The sequence below is a fragment of the Salminus brasiliensis genome, chromosome 18 (genome assembly GCF_030463535.1).
Source record: "Salminus brasiliensis chromosome 18, fSalBra1.hap2, whole genome shotgun sequence".
Taxonomy (NCBI): domain Eukaryota; kingdom Metazoa; phylum Chordata; class Actinopteri; order Characiformes; family Bryconidae; genus Salminus; species Salminus brasiliensis.
The window spans coordinates 24,233,013-24,246,260 of NC_132895.1; the positions used below are offsets into that span (position 1 = coordinate 24,233,013).

General features: G+C 42.3%; 1 long non-coding RNA gene across 1 annotated transcript in view; it reads left to right on the forward strand.

The window, feature by feature from the left end:
• The first annotated feature begins 1,602 nt into the window (after positions 1 to 1,602).
• LOC140539839 (uncharacterized) overlaps positions 1,603 to 13,248 on the forward strand; it is a 34,702-nt gene continuing 23,056 nt past the window's right edge. Inside the window, exon 1 of the long non-coding RNA XR_011977847.1 lies at positions 1,603 to 1,877. This is a non-coding gene — a long non-coding RNA (uncharacterized lncRNA). The remainder of the gene's footprint in view (positions 1,878 to 13,248) is intronic.

The window sequence follows — 13,248 nt, forward strand, 5'->3', positions numbered from 1 at the left end:
TAATTCAGGTCCTCGAGCAGACCTTCCATGGATCTTTGGATCAATGGATACAGCTCTCTTTCCCTAGTTAAGAGTAGTCTCTGCGCGGTAGACGCGTGTCCTTGGTTTTCCCCTTAGTCTCCCAAGAGTTTACGTTGCTTTCCTGTTTAAGCCCTTTAGTTGCTGCTTTGCTTGCTTTTGTTTGTACTGTGTATTTCTCCCCTTTTATGTTATTAAAAGCACTTGCATTGGACTTGCTCTGCAAAAAAAAAGTTCTTGCTCTGCGAGCGTTCATCCCTCTGTGTCTGGCCTAACCAGCCATGACATAATGCAGTAACAAGAAGTAATACCAAGAGTACAATGCATGTGGCTGGCAGTATAAGTGAGATAGATGGCAGTAATAAAATACCACATTTAGGATAGTATTGTATACAATAAAATAAGACAGTGTTATGCAATATATAGTCTATAATGCTACAATATACAGTCATTTGCTAACCTTTAGACACTCTAAATGACAATTGTTGATTCAGTCAGTGTAAAAGTTTTGGGAAATTATCTACAGAGAACAAACCAAAATGTGGCATTTTCCATTAAATTGCAAAGCAATTTCTAATTCATTCTAAACATTATGACCTCCAAATGTACATGCCACACTTTTTTGTGTTTATCCAATCCAATGTTAGATACAGTGTTAAATACAACAAATTCTGTGTTATTTGATGAGCGTTATCTGTACAAAATTTAATCATTTATTTATTTAAAACACCATATTTGAGAGGGGCACCCAGAATTTTGCATTTCATTGTACTGTATTATCCCATATGTGCCATGCCGATGCTTTTACACACAGCCTGACTGTGCTGTTTGACGTAAAATGAATTTTGCATAATGGGGAAGAGATGCAGTTCCACCAAGGTGAATGTTAACATACAGGGGGAACTGTGTCATGACATTAGTATCACCATAAACCTAAAATGATTACCACCATAGCCTGTCAGGGAGAAATAGCATATGAAAATAGTTTATAACTACAGGTAATGAGAAATGTAGGCCCTCCATCAACACTAGTGACACTTCATTCACCAATAATGCCTATGCAAATAAGCTTTCTCAGCCTGTTGTCCGTTTGCCTCTTTGGCTGGGGACCCCAAGCACTTGCTTGGTTTCCTCGGCCTCTGCATTCATCCACTATCCTAAAGGCTTATGTACACATCAGGTTTCAGAAAATCATTAAAGGGAAACATTCAGCTGAAGCTCCTCCAAGGCTACACAGCAATGCTTAATATGTTCATGTTCCAAATGTCTCCCCCTGTAGAAGGTAATTACCCAGTAAATGGCAGTATGGTGTCAGCAGCAGTCACCCAGGCGGTCAATGAGATCACTGCCTGTGTCCAAATGTTATCCTCAGAGAAAGCACTGGATGCACTAGCTATGGCTCCAAAACAACTTTTTTTTTTTTTTTTTACTGTGAGTTTCAACCCAGATTCGCTTTGATTGGCCATATTCTCTGGGTGGGGTGAAGCATTCTGCTTCCCGCTGGGTCACTGGGAACAGCACAAAAGAAGCCCAGGATGTGATTATTTGCCTCACTGCTGTTGCTGTACCATCTCACAGTCTCTCTCTCTCTCTCTCTCTCTCTCTCTCTCTCTCTCATGTGGCTCAAGGTGAACATCACAGCAAGCTGAAGGAGCTAGTTGAAGGAAAATGCCCAGAGGGAGGGAATGAGCAGAAGTCAACGGTGACACTGCTGCCGTTCAAGAGCAGATGCCTGGGCCCAACTCTGATGAATCTTTCTTCTCAACCGCCTTTGACGTGGCAGCAAAACGCGTTTAGGCAGCAGGACCAGCGATCAACTACAAAAGCCTCCCATCGCTCACTCTAGAAAGCAAGAGGCGGTAAGTCCAGCTCTGCCAGGGGCCTTTGATTTCACTTGCTGTCACATGCTGAGACAATGAAGGAGCATGCCACTTCAGCAGTGGCACTGTCTAACCTGTCCATTAGAGAACTTCTTAAGTACCATCTCCTATTAGCATAACCATCTGCCTGCTCTTTGCCATTCATACTCCCAGCAGGTCTCTCTAAGCATCTAATAAGTCTCGGAGTAACAGACGCTGCCCTTATTGAGGTAATAGGCCTCAATGTGCAGTAGGTACCAGCAAGATTTGTCATTGCTCTGCTTCTTGATTTGTTTTTCAAGTCAAGTCAAGTCAAGTCAAGTGGGTTTATTGTCATTTCAACTACATACAGAGTACACAGTGAAACGAAACAACGTTCCTCCAGGACCATGGTGCAGCATAGACAGTGCATACAAGACACAAGTGCAACACAAACAAACAAGTGCGGACAGACAACACAACACAGTACAGACAGAGGATAATAAATAATGACGGTAGTGTGCAAGTTGTGCAATGTGCAAAAAATAGAGTCCAGTGAGGTAGTAAAGTTATTAGTGCAAATGCTTGTGCAAAAAATGCTTCCCATGTTATCTGGGGTAAGTGGTTGGAAAGAGAGAGAGAGGGAGAGTGTACATGTACCAGAAAGACATCAGTTCAGAAGTTGAGTTGTGTTGAGGAGTCTGATGGCTTGGGGGAAGAAGCTGTTGCAGAGTCTGGTCGTGTTGGACCGGATGCTGCGGTACCTTCTTCCTGATGGCAGGAGGGAGAACAGTCTGTGTGAAGGGTGGGTGGAGTCATCCACAATGCTGGTTGCTTTGCGGATGCAGCGGGTGGTGTAAATGTCCATGACAGAGGGGAGAGAGACTCCGATGATCTTCTCAGCTGTCCTCACAATGCGTTGGAGGGACTTGCGGTCAGAGGCTGTGCAGGTCCCAAACCAGGCAGTGATGCAGCTGCTTAGGATGCTCTCTATGGTTCCCCTATAGAAGAGGGTGAGGATGGGTGGAGGGAGACGGGCCTTTCTCAGCTTCCGGAGGAAGTAGAGACGCTGTTGGGCTTTCTTGGCTGTAGAGCTGGTGTTCAGGGACCAGGTGAGGTTCTCCGCTAGGTGGACACCAAGGAACTTGGTGCTCTTAACGATCTCCACAGAGGAGCCGTTGATGTTAAGCGGAGAGTGGTCCGGTCTTGATTTCCTGAAGTCAACAACCATTTCCTTGGTCTTCTCTACATTCCAGTGAAGGTTGTTGACTGTACACCAGTCTGTCAGCTGCTGCACCTCCTCTCTGTATGCTGACTCGTCGCCTTTGCTGATGAGACCCAGCACAGTTGTATCATCGGCGAACTTTATGATGCTGTTAGAACTGTGTTTCGCAACACAGTCATGAGTCAGCAGGGTGAACAGCAGAGGACTCAGTACACTGCCCTGAGGTGCCCCAGTGTTCATGGTGATATTGCTGGAGCTGCTGTCCCCGAACCGGACTAACTGGGGCCTTCCTGTCAGGAGGTCCAGGATCCAGTTGCAGAGGGGGGTGTTGAGGCCCAGCAGGCTTTTTTTGCCTCTGCTGGCAGTTTAAATGTGAGTTTAGTGCATCTTCTCTGTGTGGAGAATTTGGAGAAGAGTGTATTTTGGTTCTTAGATGGGGTTTGCCCAGTTCTGGAAAATAAAAATATTTAATATTTACATTATATGGAGTTTCTGTAGTGTGGCAAGCCCCCCGGGAGAAGACATAATAGCCCTAGTAGGGGCTCTACTAGTCTCTACACTCGTGTCCAGACTATCAGTGCTTTGTCAGCTCAGCCATTGTATGCTCACCGCGGTTGTCCTCTTTGCGCAAGTCAAGTCAAATTTATTTGTATAGCGCTTTTTACAACTGTTGTTGTCACAAAGCAGCTTTACATAATTAGTACTTAATAAAGGACAGAGACAGAGAAGAAAGAAGAAATAACATGAAGGGTCAAAGACCCCCGTGAGCAAGCCAACGGCGGCAAGTCTGAGCAGGCACTTTTATGCTGTTCACCTGGGTTTGTTACACTGAACAGACGCAGGTATACAGCATCAGGGCGGTGTTGGTGGCGCCGTGGGCGTGGCCACAGCTCACTCTCGCCTCCTCGTTAAAGAATTTCATTAAAAATGTAGAAGATTTCACGTTCACAAAGTCACTTGGACTCCCTTTTTATGCCGTGGGAGTCCTTGGTGTCCTTTGTTCATAAAGCAACATGTTCAAGGACTGCTAGCTTTGGCCCAGTATAGTGAGCATACTTTGACGATATACATGTTTGGATTAAGTTTAAAAATCATTCCTGTGGTCTGTGAAAAAAAAAATGTAAAAACTCAAAGCTTTGCCATAGCTGAGATTTTTTTTCAGAGAACTTTTATCTCCAGAGATGTCAAGTATTGAAGTACAAATACTTGGTTATCTATACTGCTGTAATTATTTCAGCCGACTTTTAACTTCTACACCTTACATTCTCACCCGATCAACTGTTCTTTCTACTCCTTACATTTTAAAAATAGTCTTGTTACTCCCATTTCATTTCTGTTTCATTCTGTTTTCATTCCGGCTTGTCATGGTTAAAAAAATAAATAAAAAAACTAGATAAATCACATGGTTGGATGAGAAGTATAAACATATACCATTCTAACACCCTATTGGTTTGTAAGCGTCCCATTGCACCTGCACACGTCACGTCACACTCCAGCAAGGACATAGCAGACATATGTAGCCTAGTATGAAGATGTCTGTGGCAGAGACTCAAGAGAACTTGAGTGAAATGTCCCAAATAAGCCCCACATTTACATTCCAGTAAAGATTAATGATAACATTCCTCTGAAGTTTGATTTTTTACACCATTACTAAACTTATAGGCAACTACTCATCATATTTTCCGCTCCATGAAACACGTTAAATGCTCAGTAGTACACATAGATGCTCCTTTAATATATTTGATATTACTAAAATGCATTCACTTTCAATGGGAATATGTGCAGCTGAAACTAGAATAGCGCATCCCAACATTTTTCAACATTAACATTTTAATATAACATTAAAGTCATTACGGCTTTTAGAATTGATTAAGAATCATGGATACTGCAAAATTGCTTATTGATTTTTATTCCTATAAAAGATACATAAAAGGTAATTATTTGTTATATAGTTGGAGTTATTAGTGTTATTATTTTGTGACTTTAATGATATCTGTTCTAAAACTCCAGGGGACATACGTGAGGTCTTTATTTGAGCAGACACATCTGAGCAGTATGAGACTTCTGCAAAAGTCTCCTTTGTCTTTTCCAGCAGATGTCCAGCAGATGTCCAGGAAGAACTACAGAGATAAAGGAGATCTCCTTTCTGAATTTTATTTCCTCTGGGATTGGCAATACTGCACAGGTGAAAGGACGAATGGAATACCAACAAATCCTGGATTTAAATGTGGAATAATCTGTTAAAACACTGAAGCTGATATGAGGGTGGCTTCTACAACAGGATATTTATAAATAGATATTTTGAAACCTCCACAGATGACTTGAAGAGACACAAACTGAAGCTTTTGAAATGGCTCTTAAAGTCCCCTGACCTAAATATCATACAAAATTTGTGAATAGACTGTGCAAGCTGTGCAGCAAGACTACCCAAGAAATTCTCAGAATTAGAAGCCTTTTAAAAAGAGGAGTGGAAAAATATGTAAATGACAAAGAATTTAAAAAGACTAGCTACGAAAAGCATTTGCAAGCTGTAATTTCATCAAGGACCTGTTATTATTAGGTCCTGACTCTGTAAGGCGGTCAAGCATTTGGACAGGCCACACTGATGATTTTAAATTCTATGTTCTGAAAGACTGTAGACAGAGTAACTGTGCATTAGGATTTGCTCAGGATATTCTGTTGTTTGATTAGCTACAGAGGCTTTGTTTAGTTGGGCCTAAGAATGAAGATACAAAGGGGTTAGGTTTAGGTTAGGATTAGGTTTTGCGTTGAGGTTAATGTGACTTTAATGGTGAATTGCTACAAGTTCAAGTTAGTCTTCACCAACAGACAACTCAACTTTTTCGTTCCACCACAGTCATCAGCCCTTGACAAATATCAGACAACATAATAGAACAATTGTGCATTCACTTCAAATACATGGCCTAGATCTTGTCACCCTGACAGCTACACTCTTATATTATAATCAGATAGCACAAATCTTCTATCTCCCGCTGTATATCCAACACAACCCACTACCTACAAAAGTGGTAAAGAGGCAATTCAGGCGCGCCATGCATTCATTCACCTGGCGATTCTTCCCCTTCGGTGAGCCTTCTGTATTGTGTGTCATGTGGAAAGGCTAGAATTTCCTCCCCATTCATTTAGTGTCTAATTTCAGTGTGGCTTTCAAGACAGTGTGAGCAGTCCTGAGGGAAACAAAAAAGTTAAAAGAAAAAAAATTGCAATGTTATTATGAGGAGTAGGTGATTACCCTAGACAGTGGTAATGTGCCCTGAGGTGAATAGCTGGAGGGGGAGTCATTGTACGCCTCTGCTGCATTTCAAAGGCAGAGGAGACGGTGGCAGCTGATGGGTCCTGATTGGTGAAAGAAATGACACACTGACTGGAACCCCACAGGAGGTCTGAGATAGACACAAGATCCATGTAGAACATCTTCGGCTGGGCTTCCAAAGGCTCGGCCACAACAGCTGGTTGGCATACAGCAGGCAGCCCGAAACTAATTAATAGGAGTGAATATGTTAGCGCCATTGTTCTGGGAAATGTAACACCAGGCCTTGCCAAATCAAATAAGAGGCACGGTGCTTTCCTGCGGCTCACTGAATTGTGATCATGCTGTAATACAGAAACTCGCACTGCAGATATGTCACTTGGGCCTAACCGGATATGTCACAAGGAAAAAAAAAAAGGAAGATAGAGGGTGGTCCTATTAGACCTGTGCAGTGGTGTAGGCCCTGACTAGATATGTTGGAAGACAAAAACGGAGATAAAAGCTGGTCATACAAGGCCAGCACAGTGCTGCAGTGGTGTATAGATAGGCGTGCTGCTCTTTTCAAAGGATCTTCAAACCAATTTACTCTAGATTTATTGCTGAGTAAAAAGCTTGTGTAATAAAGGATGGCAGTGGAACATATTTCTCATTATGTGTTTAAGGAAGCTCGGGGCTCGACACTACACTACTTCTGCACTAACTGCACTATTTAACTTTGATAAAGTGAGTCATTTGTTTGAAATCCTGCAATATTCCTCTACAATTTACCTTCAACAAGGAATCTCTCAGCTTGTCCAAAAATGCATGTGCAAAGTGTGTCCTTTGGTGTGGCTCAAAGAGCGAATTACACTTTCTAACTGAAGCGCGAGCAGAGAAGCAAGAAAAACTAATTTTCACATATTTGCTTCAAGCGATGCCATGTGTATGATTGAATGCATAGGGTTATTAGCATGAATGGCCAGTAAAATAAACTTATTGGTTTGTTTAATGTAGTGGGCGGTATTTGGGGTGTGTGCGCTGGACAGCTTCGTAGACCAGTGGATTTAATTCTTACTCTCATCTACACAATCTGTAAGGGTGTTCTAGTTCTAGTGTGAGTTTCCTCTGGGTTCCAGTTTCCCTTCACCTCCCAAAAACACATGTTGGGTGAATTGGCCCTGCTTAATTGCCTGCTTAAACTGTGCTGTGCTAAAGATGGCTACTGCCTCGAAATTCGCAATTTTACACGCTGTCACGCAGTTTTTCAAACTGACAAAAAAAACTAAGATTTTTGAACTGCATGGGGAGGAGTTTCGGTTGTTGAACACACCTTGAAGCGACAGATGCGTTTACTTTTACGTCCAATCTGTCTCCAACCACCTCCTGAAGTGGTTTGAGTGATCGGATTTATATGTGCATTAAATGCATCTTGGGTTCGTTTACATTCAAGTTTTCATGGGACTTGGCCTTATCCAGATATAATTCTTTTTTGCTCACCCTGAATACTATTGACATGGGCATATATACCACCATACCATTGGGAAAGGTTTTACAGTAGCTGAGGTAGGGATTTTAAGTCAATCAGTCTTCACACAGAGATATGGGACTGTGTTAATGAGCTTATGTGGTATGACCCATGAAAATAGCATAAATTGCAATGTATGTTCACGCTTTAGAAAAAAGGAAATGTGTCGGAGATTAAAAAGGGGTATAGTTACTGAGGTGTCTGTAGATCTGCATCCAGACTCTAAATTGAGTCCTGTAGCGAGAGAGGCTCTCTGACATTCTGACGTTCGAGATTAGTGTGAGATTAATGCCACACAAATCTGTTTCTTCTGCCTATCATTGTTTCTTGTCCTCCGGTAAATTACACTCCTCACAAACAGAAAATGTTTGGTTTTGGAGAACATGGGTCTATCACAGAATGTTCCTTGGGCTGAAACAGAGTTATTATATCCCTTTGAGGGAAAGAGAAAGCTTACAGTCCGTTTCATATCATAGTACCATTCATTCGCCTCAAGAAAGACCAGCATTTACAGCATAAATGGCTGGTTCAGTGAATGGTTAGGGCATTTATACAGAGCATTTTACGAGCATTTCAATTTTAAAGACCAGCGTTCTCAATGGGTCCTTAAATGCATCCAGATTAACATATGCTAGTGGCACTATTTTATTCCTAGGCGAGCTGTAACAAATGCAAAGTGCTTGGTAGTATTATGAAGGAGGCTGGGAGAGGCTATAGCCGAACACCTGCTGCTGTGTAAAAATTTCAAGACGCTTTGCTCCTTCGTGTTAAAATGGCTCCAGGTTTAACAGGAATTGTAAGGCGTGCATAAATCACCCCCCACGAATACGGAGAAGGAAGTCTGTTTGGGGAGGGAGAAGAGCAGGAAATGGAGAGATGTCGTGGAAAGCTGAGGCGCTGTCTGTTTCAATGGTGGGTATCTGTCAAAGGGTGATTAATAATGGAACACATCAGGATCAGAGGCCAAATCCACCGCTCGACCAAAACAGATGTTTGAGGGAGGAGAAAACAGGGCATGACAGGGCATCCTTTGACATATTAAGTTGGTGGTTGTACGGATGCTCCTGGGGGAAAGAGCCCAGACAAACAGACAACAGAAGAGGACAGAGTAGTAGTTGTATGGATCATGGAACAAGGGTGGTGGCCTATCACTAAACAAGGTCCAGTCCTGCATTAAACATTATAATGGTTATTATTATGGTAAGTCACAGATCTTACAGGATTCATCTTGATGCTTGTGATCAATTGCAGCACCATTTCAGATGGCTGCCTCAAGCCGGCTACAAGAAATTAGTAGAATTAGTAGTCAGTTTTCTCTTTTTAAAAAATATAAATCAATAAATAAAAAAAATAATTATTAATTTAATTAATTAATCAAATAGGTTTTATTGGTTGTATTATTATTATTATTATTAGTTAATGACAATCACTGGAATGAACTCGGCCCGGGATGTCACAGATGTACATGACAGGGTTCACTGCATGTATAAATAAGCGAGCACACCAGTCAGTTGTAGGACAGCGCAAAACAATTGCCATAGGTACAGGATGAGATTTGACTGCTTTCTAAAAGGACATGATAGTACGGTACCCGGGTGAAGGGTGGTAGTGCATCAAAACCGCAAACTTTGTGGGATGTTCTAGAGCCACTGTAGTAAATGTGTACCAAGTATGGACTTTTTTGCAATGGCATAACAGTGGTGCCTCACGAGCCACTGAGGCCAGAGGGGACCGACGACTCCAGCAGGTGGTATAGAGCAATCAACGAGTCACTGTGGAGCAGCTAACCTTTATAATAAACACCTTACTGTGTTATTCGAGCCAAGGGTGGTTATGCCCAACAATACGGACAGAAACTGAGTTGGTTTGTGTAAAGAGCTGGAGAAGGAACTGCAGGCTGGGCTCAGAGAGAGTGGAGCTTGTTACTGTGACGTGGCAACAAGCTGCTTGTTAAGGAAAACTAAAAATTAATTTCTTATTTTATTTATTTTTCAAATAGTTACATTAACTGTAATATAATGTAATGAATTATATTTATTAACAGCACGGCTGGGATGAACTACACGCTACCCTTCAGCTCTTGTCTGTTTGATCACAGCCATGCGGTTACTTCCTGATAACACACTTCCTCTCATATTCTATTGCTTTAAAATATATAGGAGTTGAAAATAGAAGAAACGCTGCAAATGTTAATCATAGCGCTATTATAATATACTGTAAAAATCCTCATATAACTTTTCCAGAGGCCTCCATATAATACCTACATCTTAGCTACTGCCCTCGCCAAAGTCAAAGTGTGCACGTCACTAACATATCAATCAAACTACTGGTTTTACATTTGCATATGTATTCACTGATTTTCTTAATTATTGGTTAAATCAGTCTATTCCAATAATGTGAAGTAGGAAAATGCAAACTCCTTAAACTGGCATGAAAACTGATTAACACTACTTGTTACAGAGCATCCACAATCAACACAAAAACTATGTTTTCCATGATTGATTGGTGTAAATCTGCACTGATTTGATTTGAACCAGTCAGGTCACGACCTGCAAGCAGTGACAAACTAGCATCTGATTACGGAGTCACATTTAATCAACATTGTGCTCTTGGGATTGTGACGTAGGCTACACAGAGTGCTTTTCAAGGAACAAAGCAACAAAAAGCTGATTTTGTTTTGTGGTGGTCATGGTATGTGTGTGTGTGTGTGTGTGTGTGTGTGTGTGTGTGTGTGTGTGTGTTAGGGGCAAGCAAGTGTGAGCACTAGTACATTCACGGCACCAATGCTTTAAATGCGTAGCCGAGCCACTCTGGTTCACCTTAGTCCTTCAGACAAACAAGACGTGTTTAATCCATTGGTCAGAATTCAAGACCGCAAGGAAGCATTTTCCTTCCATACTGCGATATGTTCTTAAATGTCACACAGTATCAGGGACTGTGTTTAGCGCCTCCAAGCGAGCTAAGCACTTTCATATTTCTCATATTTAGGAGGAAGAGAGTAGTCCAAACAATGTACTTAAGTTACAGGTACATAATAGTTAAGTTAAGGTACATAATATAATAATAATGTAATGGTCTGAATCTGTTCAGCAGTGCAGAAGTGAAATTTAATGGCACTGACCAGATGTTTACCATATATCCACCAAGCAATTTAAAACAAATCGAATCTATTTTAACTTTTTAACTGAGATGTGTTAAAGTATTTGGTAATGTAACACCGTAGGCTTGTAATGTTGCCTCTGTACACCACCACAGTGGATTTGAAATAAAGCAAATCAAGACATAACTAAAGTGGGGACTTTCAGCTTGAATTCAACGGGTTCAACAAACATATTGCATTATGAATTACAGTTTTTTTTATAATTAATCAAGCTAAATAATTATAAATATAAGATGGATTCAAGTCCTTTGCAGTCAATGACTGCCTGAAGTCTGGAACCCCCAGACATCACCAAATGCTGAGTTTCCTCCCCAGAGGTGCTTTGCCAGGCCTTTAGAGCACTCGCCCTGAGTTGCTGCTCATTTGTGGGCCTCAGTTTTGGCTATATTCAGTGCTGCTCAGTTGGGTTGAGATAAGGTGACTGACTCAGCTATTTAAGAACATTCTACTTCTTTGCCTTAAGAGGCTCTTCAGTTTCTTTTGTGGTATGTTTTGGACCATTATCCATCCCTACTGTAATGTGCTGTCCTTTCAGCTTTGCAGAATGCTGAATTGGAGCAGATAGAACAGCTCTATTCACATTCACCTTGCTGCCTCTATTAGCAGGCATTTCATCAGTAAACACCAGTTCCACTGGCAGCCATACATGCTCAATAACAGTGCCTCCACCATGTTTGACCGATGATGTGAACACTTCCTTTCCTTCTCCATGCGCTCAAGTTACCCCTTTGAATTACTACAACTCTGGGAACTCAGCTACATGTGCTGATGTGGTTGATGGTTTTGGCAGCTTGCATGGAGAACATGCTCATTCGCAGTCTGCGTTCTTGTCTGTACTTGTGTTCCTGTGGACTATGTGAAACATCATCTGTTGCAGCCCAAGTTCTGTTCCATTCAAAAGTTCACATCTATCCAAGTACAGTGCAAACACCTAGATGCGTTCTTGTTCCGCCTGTGTTATCGAGCACGCATCAGGACGTGACTTTGGCACAGCCACATATCCCAGAAAGTATTACACACCATGCTGCTGTTCCAATTGCAAAATGACCGTACAGCATCCTCCCATCCTCGGTAGTGTGTACTCGTGAGCCGAACTTGACAAGGCAGTACTTTAAAGTACAACAGTCAGAACTTGGCGTAATTTGTATTGAGAATCCCTGCATGTCTTGAACATGAGACTTACAGCAATCGCCTTCCTCAGAATTACCTGCTGCTTTGGCCACTGTGGTTGTGTATGTGTCGGACTGTGTCTGATTGACAAAACTAAATATGACCTCATGACTGGACAGAAGTGTGGCTAGTGACTACCGGAGAACAAGGACACCAATTGTGGTAATCAGTGACTGCTCTGACTGTGTTCTAACAAAGTTTGCCGATGACAACTGTGCTGGGTCTCATCGGACGACGAGTCAGCATACAGAGAGGAGGTGCAGCAGCTGACAGACTGGTGTACAGTCAACAACCTTCACTTGAATGTAGACAAGACCAAGGAAATGGTTGTTGACATGACCACTCTCCACTCAGCATCAACGGCTCCTCTGTGGAGATCGTGAAGAGCACCAAGTTCTTTGGTGTCCACTTAGCGGAGAACCTCACCTGGTCCCTGAACACCACCTCTACAGCCAAGAAAGCCCAGCAGCGTCTCTACTTCCTCCGGAAGCTGAGAAAGGCCCGTCTCCCTCCACTCATCCTCTTCTATAGAGGGACCATAGAGAGCATCCTGAGCAGCTGCATCACTGCCTGGTTTGGGACCTGCACAGCCTCTGATCGCAAGACCCTCAAACGTATTGTGAGGACAGCTGAGAGGATCATTGGAGTCTCTCTCCCCTGTCATGGACATTTACACTGCCCACTGCATCCGCAAAGCAACCAGCATTGTGGATGACTCCACCCACCCTTCACACAGACTGTTCTCCCTCCTGCCATCAGGAAGAAGGTACCGCAGCATCCGGTCCAACACGACCAGACTCTGCAATAGCTTCTTCCCCCAAGCCATCAGACTTCTCAACTGATGTTTTTTTCTGTTTCATGCACACACTCTCTCGCTCTCTCTCACTCACCAACCATTTACCCCAGACAATATGGGAAGCATTTTGCACTAATAAACTTTACTACCTCACTGGATTCAATATTAATTGCACACTGCATAAACTGTGTACTATGTATGTAGTTGAAATGACAAAAACCCACTTGAGCTTGAACAGTGCACATATTTTGATGAGGAGTACTTAT